Source organism: Lolium rigidum, chromosome 7, assembly GCF_022539505.1.
Source record: "Lolium rigidum isolate FL_2022 chromosome 7, APGP_CSIRO_Lrig_0.1, whole genome shotgun sequence".
In the NCBI taxonomy this organism is placed as follows: domain Eukaryota; kingdom Viridiplantae; phylum Streptophyta; class Magnoliopsida; order Poales; family Poaceae; genus Lolium; species Lolium rigidum.
In genome coordinates this window covers 32,993,799-33,002,533 of record NC_061514.1, presented here as the reverse complement: position 1 = coordinate 33,002,533, position 8,735 = coordinate 32,993,799, and positions in this window count along the sequence as shown.

The following is an 8,735-nucleotide window of genomic DNA, read 5'->3' as shown; positions in this document are numbered from 1 at the left end:
ACATTCTTCGCAAGATCTTAGAAGAATACAAACCATAAGCTAGACCTAGACCAATATTCTAACCATAATTCCAATGAATGGAAGAATAGGAGTTGAAGACCATAAGAGAACTCTAAGGGGTAGAGTAAAGATTGAGTTGGATGTACAATGACTCAATATTTTGAGCTAGATAGTTGATGAAGGTCTGAACTGAGAGGAAGTAAATCTTATTTTCATAAGATTGTTGAACACTACTTTCAGAAGTATGTCAGACCAGAAGCCGAGGTTTATACCTCGAGGAAGTAAGAAGTGGACTATAACTTGAGAAAGTGAGTAAGATTTACTCAGAAGTACGAAAGCTCAAGTAAGCTAAGCTTAATGAAGTTGGAAGAAGGAAATATAGGAGACCAAATATAGCTCAAGAAGGCCAAAGACCGAAGAAGATTGACCATACCAAAATTAAAGACTAACTGAAAGATTCCTTTCATGGAACCTAAAAGAAATAAAATAGTTAGAGGTATCAACCATAATCCATGATTGGATGGACTAAATGAGTCTAATCCATTCTTAGAGGAATGAACCATCATGATTATTTCCATGTTAAGTACCTTAACAAGTATCATTACTGCAGTTTTGGGCAGTAAAGGAAAACAAAGACCTATTTTATCAAATAGGAGAATGTTATCCAATTAGTCCTCAATTAAGACGGTTAGGACAAGAAGAAGTCCCAATCATTGAATCTTCAATGAGAAAGGAAACAAGCTTATAGAGTTGGAAGAAATCAAAGAATCAAAGTAAGAGCCATGGTTCAGAGACAAACCCTAATGGATTCCAGGAAGAATCTGGACAAGGGATATATTCAATTATATCCAGTGAGATTACCAGGGAGTTCGAGAAAAGTTTTAGCCTATACAAGTCAGATCCACACTTCGGAAACGTGAGAGAGTTCAAACTTCGAGGACGAAGTTTAGTTTAAGGGCTAGAGACTGTAATATCCGAGGTAATAGGGTTACAAAAATAGAGGAAACAGATGTGTGCATTGCATTCATGCATAGAAAATCTGGGGAATTTTCGCGCTTTAAAGTAAAACAATCACGATGAATCGAAGTTTCACTTGACCTTGGTGGAATTGAAGTAGCTCATCAAGTCAAGCGCTATAAACCTCAATGTGACTATGTTAAAACTTTGTTTTGGGTAGAGGTGATATGATCTAAGTTAGATCAAATGGAATTAAATCTAATACAACAACACTTCAATCAATGATCCATTGCTTGATCTTATAACAGATCATAATATGGTAATCATTGCCATAACATAAGAACATTTGTTTAATTACAAACCAAGTAACAATAAAATAGTGGAACCATTCTTGACTATCTTCTCCATGTCTTAAACTAATCCATGCTCTATTCCTACACCCTTTGATATCCATTCTACTTTAATCTTAGAAACAAGACAAGGAAATCCAACTAAGGAATATAATTCTTCTCTATTCCAAATTATTAAGCATCAAACCTAGAGAGGTGAGAGTTCTATTATAATTATTAGAGAAGCATTAACAAACCTTGAGTTAAACCTTGGATATACATCCAAGTATTCTAATCATCATCTTCAAGAGGAACCCTAGAGTATTATTCAAGTCCTTCTCAAATGAGTGAGACCATTCATACCACTCTAAGCTTTACCTATTTAAGAATAAAGGACAACCTTTGAACTAAAGTATTAAGAGATTAACCATTTCATCTTGAAGTGGTGGGATAACCAAATATCAATAAGACTCTACGCATGAATTAGTGAAATAAGGATAAGACTAATCCAACTAAGTTAACCAAATGGAATCTTAGCCTAGATACCTAAGTAAATATTAGGAGTACACCATAAACCCTAGAATAAACCATTCCTATATGAGAGAACTCAAGTTATGGTGTTACACTCAAGTTAATGAGGCAACACTTGGACTTGGGGAAGAGAACTAACCATATAACCAAATACTTATATCATCATTTGTTTAAGTAGAACCCTAACCTAACATCTCAGGCATTCTCCTGGGATATAATCTAGTGAGACAACCAGGGTCATGTACACCCAAGTAATTATAAGAGGGGTATCATACCCTAGCTGATCCAGACAATACTTGATCTTAGAAATGAGAAACCATAATCTAGGAGAGATCCTTTAGGAAGCCAAACCTTGATCATTATAAATTCAGTGATGATCATAAACCCTAAGAACTTGAGGTAAAGATATTAAGAACAAGATGATCATGCCTAAACCATGGTCATGCCCTTGAGATATGTGAGGATAAGTTAAACCTTAATATGATAAACAGATATCATTCACCACATGAAATCATAGGGGGGTAACTAGTAAGAAACCCTAAGCTTATATTCCAACCTTAACTTGTGAATCACATGGTGACCATCAGTAGAACCCTGTCACATCTATATTCCAATTATTCCTCAATTGAAGGACCTAAGAAAACCTCAGAGTAACCCTCCATACTTTATATGGTGAAGAAACCATTAATCCATATAACCAAAGTTAACTATAAAAAAGAACTTTAACAAATGTAGTTACCTTCATGATAGATTGGGAATAATAATAGAGATCTATTGGTATATGATTAAACCAACTCCCAAATCCTTAGTAATTAGAGAAGCACATTAAATATTAAGTAAGTAACCACCTTATCATGGTTAGGGGAGACTAAACCCTACCAAATACAATATGATGCCATCTCATTTCTACAACCTAGAATTATATCTCAAACATAGATTGTGCATCATTTGGGTGATCACAACTAAAACCTAAACCACACTTAAGTTTAAACCATGTGTTAATTGGTAAAGAGCATTTGAACCCTAATGGTTCAATAATCAAATTCTATGCTTCAATTATCAAACAAAAGAGCCACCTAATGCTAAATCCTTTAATTAAAACCCTGTGTGTTTAACAACCATTTAACTTTGTAACCAAGATAAACCATGATGGAAACAATACCTACTTTGATACTTTCAAATATAATGATAGTACTAACCTTAATAAGTGGGGTTATGAGAGAAACTATAAAAAACCTAATATATTGGAGCCCACATAAAATCATGTACAATTGACCAATTCCTCAAATCTGAGGCCAAGCCCTAATAATAACCCCTAGAACATTTGGAATAAGAATAATCAACTCTAGTTATTCAACAGGGAGTTATATTATGAATAAGAAAAAGAAAATTTAATTGAGAATAGAAACACATGTCTAATTACTATTTTGAATAAGCCCACATATATGAAATTAAACCTAATATAAAACATTGTCTTCAATTAGGAGAATGAAGGTAGTCACTGCACTACATATTCAATAAATTGACATAATTGAAATACCTGCAAAATATAAAAGAAGTTAGAACATGAATTCAAATCTGAATTCAAACTAGAATTGTAAAACAGAAAATAAAAGAGAAAAAGAAGAGAAGAGGGAAAAACTCACCTGGACCTTACCGAGTGCGGCGGCCCAGCAGAAGCCCATCAACACGGCCCAAGAACCAGCCCAGCATCAGCCCGTATACCCCTTCGTCAAAATATCCTGAGGAGCTCGTCCTCATCTTCTTCCTCGCGCGGTGGACAGCGCGACGCCGTGACTCTCTTCTCCCTCGCGCTGGCAGCCTCCCCTGGCTCGACGTCGTGATGAGGCACGCGCCCTGCACCGTATAAAAGCCGCACAACGCACCGCAGCATCGAGTTCTTCCTCCCTGGCTCAAATTTCGTCCCCAAGCCGAAACCCTGCCTCACCACTTCACCATTATCGCCGGCGAAGGAAGCCTCCCCGAGCCTCGGCGTGGTCACCATCGTTACCAGCACCCTCTTCTTGTTCAACCCACGCCAGGAATCGAGCCAAAGCCTCCTGCACATCCCAATCGAGCTCAGCATATCCGACTGCCGGAGGTGCCGATTCCGGCGAACTCGACCACCTCTGGTCTCACCGCCATGCTCATCGTGCTCAGGGTGAGTCTATGATGCTCAAGCGCCTCCTAGCCCGCTCGATTACGCTCTAAATCATGCCCGCGCCGGTAATCTGCGAGCGCCGCTGCTCGGCCTCGCCGTCGATCTTGCTCCGGCGACCAATTCGGGGCGGCGCTGGTACCGTTATGCTCACAGCGTTGTGCTCGTTCTGGTGATGCAAGAATCCCGCCCGCTCGAGCCACGGAACGGCGGCGCCGGTCACCGCCGGCCTCGCCGGCAGTGAGCTTCCAGGACACCTCACCAATTTTGACTCGGTCAAGGCTCGCGTGGCAGCTGACCTGGCCACTGGCCTACCAGTCAGCGACTGTGCGGGTAGATTACTCGGGTAGCCTTAGTAATTTTAGTTTAAATCAAATCCATCAATTACTGAAACTTTAAATGGTTATAGAAAAATCATATTAACTCAGAAAAATAAAAATAAGACATCAAAATTCTTATAAAAGTAAATTCTATTTAATAAAAATATAATATGAAATTTTTATTTTTAATAAAAATTTAATTATTTAATACTTGTTATTTAAAGCCTTTAATTTTAATTCTAAATTCAGTTAAAATTCAATAATTAGGAAAAAGGTATAAAATAAATAAAAACCAGAAAGTAAATAAGGAAAACATTAAAATTAATTTTCCTTTACTATTAACTTATTAAATTATTATCAGAAGGATTTAAACCCTAATTAATAATTATCTTAATTATTAATTATTGAAAAATAATAAAATGCCAAATTCAATATTATTCTTATTTCAAAGTTATTAATAACTTCAACTTTTCAAATGAAGTTATTAATCCAAGAACTAATTGACAATTAGGAAACCCTAAGTTCCATATTGAATTAAGAACACAAACCCATAATTTTATGTGGGATACTAAAACCCTAATGCCATTTAAAACCCTAGCTCCATTACTTCATATGAACCCTAAATTGTTCTCAAACCTAAACCTCCAAATAACATGTGATCATGTTACTTCATTAGTAATCATAGATTCATCTTAAGCAACTCAATGCTTAAAAAATCCACATAAAATATGGGAACCCTAACACTACTAATTAGCATCCCATGTGTTTATCTTAATCAAACCTAGATGATCAAATAGAACCAACCATAGTTCCTATCCTTAGAGGCAACAACCTTAATTATCCATATTTAGCATCACACACCATACCCACTAAACCCTACTAGTGTTAGCTAATTATCAAACATCCTATTTAGGAACCAACCAATCTTTACTTAGGGAATTAAATAGCAAACCTAAACAACCTCAACCTAACTGATATACTTCTTATTATTTAAGAAGTATGTTCTTCAAAAGTTATTCTTTTGAAGTAAACCGAGAACCATCATCAACCCTTCTTATAAGAACCTATAAACCCTACCTAGCTATCACCAGCAAGATGAAACCACCATGATAACAACCATGTATAACTAATTGCTTAAGTTGCTCATACTTAAATAAAACCATTCAAGCCTAGTTGCTAATGAATCCAACCTTGTTAAGATCCATCTTATATCTACTCAAGAGCTAATGAGAATCATAGTTAACCATAGAACCCCACCAACCTAATTACCATACTTGTTCTTTATCAAAATACATGTTCTTCAAAAGTTATTCTTTTAAAGTATATGATAATCAATCGTTAACCATGCCATATAGTACTAAAACTGACCACTATTCTTTACTTGTTAACATTATGCCAATCATCATTCTTTGTGTGCTCAATTGATTACTATGCTTTATTATCTACCTGTTTATAATACCAAGTAAGCCTACCTGAATAAGAACCTGGTTTGTGAATCTCTCTAAAAGTGCAACACACCCTGAACTAATTAATCATTACCACTCACTAATCCTAATTCATCGGGGTTAGGACACGCTTAGAGTGATTGCATCTCATACTTATGCATTATTGCATCCTTGCCAATCTTTTAAACATCGTCCTTACCGGACGATGATGCTATTTCAGAATTTGGAGTTACTACGCATCGAAGACCTTGTCTGCATAATCTTGCAGTCAAGAAAGGCAAGTTCATCACTTGCTCATGTCATTTGAATATCTTTATCAAATTACTTGCAAAGTACTATGATTATCACTATTGCATAAAAACCAAAACCACTACTTTCATAATTATGAATATGACTATGTGGTGGGCAATGGAACCATGGATTGTGTTGATATGGTGGAGGTTCCATTGCAAGGGTTTATATCCATCTAGGATTAAACAACAAATGTCGCCGATGATTCTTGTGCCGTAATAACCGTGTTAACCATAAGATCCGAAATGGGACGGACTAGTCAATCGTATTTCCACCTCTTGTACATCAACGGATGCGCTTACCGTAGCAGTTGTATCTTGCGGAGCAACTTGTGGGTGGGGATCCCACTCTAAGTCCCCACGGTTATGCTATGCATACCGTAGCGGTTGCGGCTTGCGGAACAACTTGAGGGTGGGGATCCCACTCTAATTCCCCACGGTAATGTGGTCTATGATGGGTTGCAGCTACCGGCGAAGGAGTTTGGTTCGATCCCAGACTGTTGTCGTGGTCGGGGTCCGTCCTTAAATGGTGTAAGTGGACCGACGAGGACCCAGGGTCGGGGTTTGCAACAAAGGGTGGGTGTATAAGGTAGCGGAGGAATATGATTGGCTATGACCTTATACCGGGCCTCACACCATAGGAAGTGTGGACAAGCCTGCAGCTTGGTTGGCACCAAGGTTAAGATCTCTTATGGGTGCAACACACCTCGCGAGTGTAACGAATCGTGACTGTCACTCCCTGTTCCGGGATATGGAGCTGCGAACGCGGTCGGAAAGGAGCTCCATGAAGTTCTAGTAAACCGGTGAAGGCTGACGGACATAGTTCTTCTGAATAAAAGCAACCTTTTGAAGAAATGGTTATGAAAACTTGCATTGGTATTAGACTTTCTGGTCTAATGCCGTAGCTAGTGCATTAAACACCTCTTTTAATTTCTATAATGAACTTGTTGAGTACGCTCGTACTCATCCCACTCTTAAATCCCCTGCTTAGATATGGAGGCATCGAAGGAGGATCCACAGTGCAACTCGAAGGCCGAGGAGTCAACAACTACTTCAAGAGACAGGACCCTGTCAGAGGAGTCAAATACCACATCCACCAAAGAGAAAACCTAGTTTAGCCATAGAAAGGAACTAGCTTCCTAAACCTAGCTCTTACTTAGCTAGAATCTATTTATAGCCTCTATAGCTAGTCAAATACTCTACAAATAGAGTTTGTGATAGGATTAGACTACGAGTCGTTCTTCTGGAGTTTATGTGCAGATTTACCTCATTGTAAAGTAGGAGGTCGTGATGATCTTATGTAACAGAGTCAATGTTGTAATTCTATAGACATGCCTTGGACCCGCATATGTTTCTGTTGTACCACTCTGAACGATATAATACTAGTGGAACAGTGTTTCATTGATGTTATATCAGACTTGCATACTACACCATACAGTGGTATGCCAGGTCACCACAAACTAGCTGGATGGTTCACGAGGGAAGTCCTCCATCCTAAAGGAGAACACTATTACGAGGACGTAAAACTTCATATGTATTAAATTATGTATGGAAACTTGTTCAAAATTGTATATGGTCATCCGATGATATTGAATATATATTGTATATTCCTCTTGAATTCTTTTTGGTTCTAATTTCAAATTTGTTTGAAATTGTACATTCATATGTATGTATGTAGTACCGTAGAATATGTGAAACTCCTTCAAAATTAAAATAAAGCACAAAAGAAATAAAATAATACAAATTAAACAGAAAACAAGTTTAGGGGGGGGGGGGGGGCTAAAACCCTAAACCTGCAGCGGCCTTTGGTCGCGGTTGGCCAGAAGAACCGCGACTAAAGGTCATCCACCCCGACGGTCGCCTGGCGCCCACGTGGACGGGCCTTTAGTCGCGGTTGGGGGCCTTTAGTCGCGCTTATTTGGTCGCGGTTGCGCAACCGCGACTAATGGCTGTTGCGAACCACGACCAAAAGCCCTTTTTCCACCAGTGTTGAGGGATTTACCCTACCATATTCCTTTCAAAAAAACTATTTAGCGGCTGGAAGATGCTATGTTGGAGCATGTGGATAAACGTGTCTTTACCCTACATGGACGAACGTTGGTGTGTAAATCGGCCTTCCACTCCAATAGGCTTGATATTTGTCTAGGTGACCATGTACTTTGCCTTCGTTCGTGTTGGTATGGCCTTGTGGGTGTGTTTGTGTTGGCTACGTGCATCCCCTACGGAGGCTAGATATATTTGTGTATATTTCTTTCGCCTTGATGGTACGTTAGAAGTCTGGTAGAAGCATGCTTTATCGGAATAAAATACTTTAGCTAGTTTCACCTAACTACCTAAGCTCAACACTTTGCATGTTTGGGTCAATAGATCAGTTTCCATTCACCGGCACTCACTAGTCACTCCGGCCCAGAACACAAGCATCAGTGAATCTTATAACAGAAATACTTTACTCCATGCAATGCAATCATCCACTTTAGTTCGACAAAGCCCCCACAAGCGGCACACTTCCAACTCGGCCTAAACATATAGACTCAGCCCCCCTTCGCAGGTTCCATTTGTAGATGTGACATTTTCCCTCCTTTTTGTTGCATTACTTACGTGCTACTGCTTCATGTCCTGTACTAATCCCATCTTCTCTTTAATCATGGCACAAAACAAGGACGGGATTGAAGGAATGATCAGTTTCTACCTAGCAAAATCGCCGT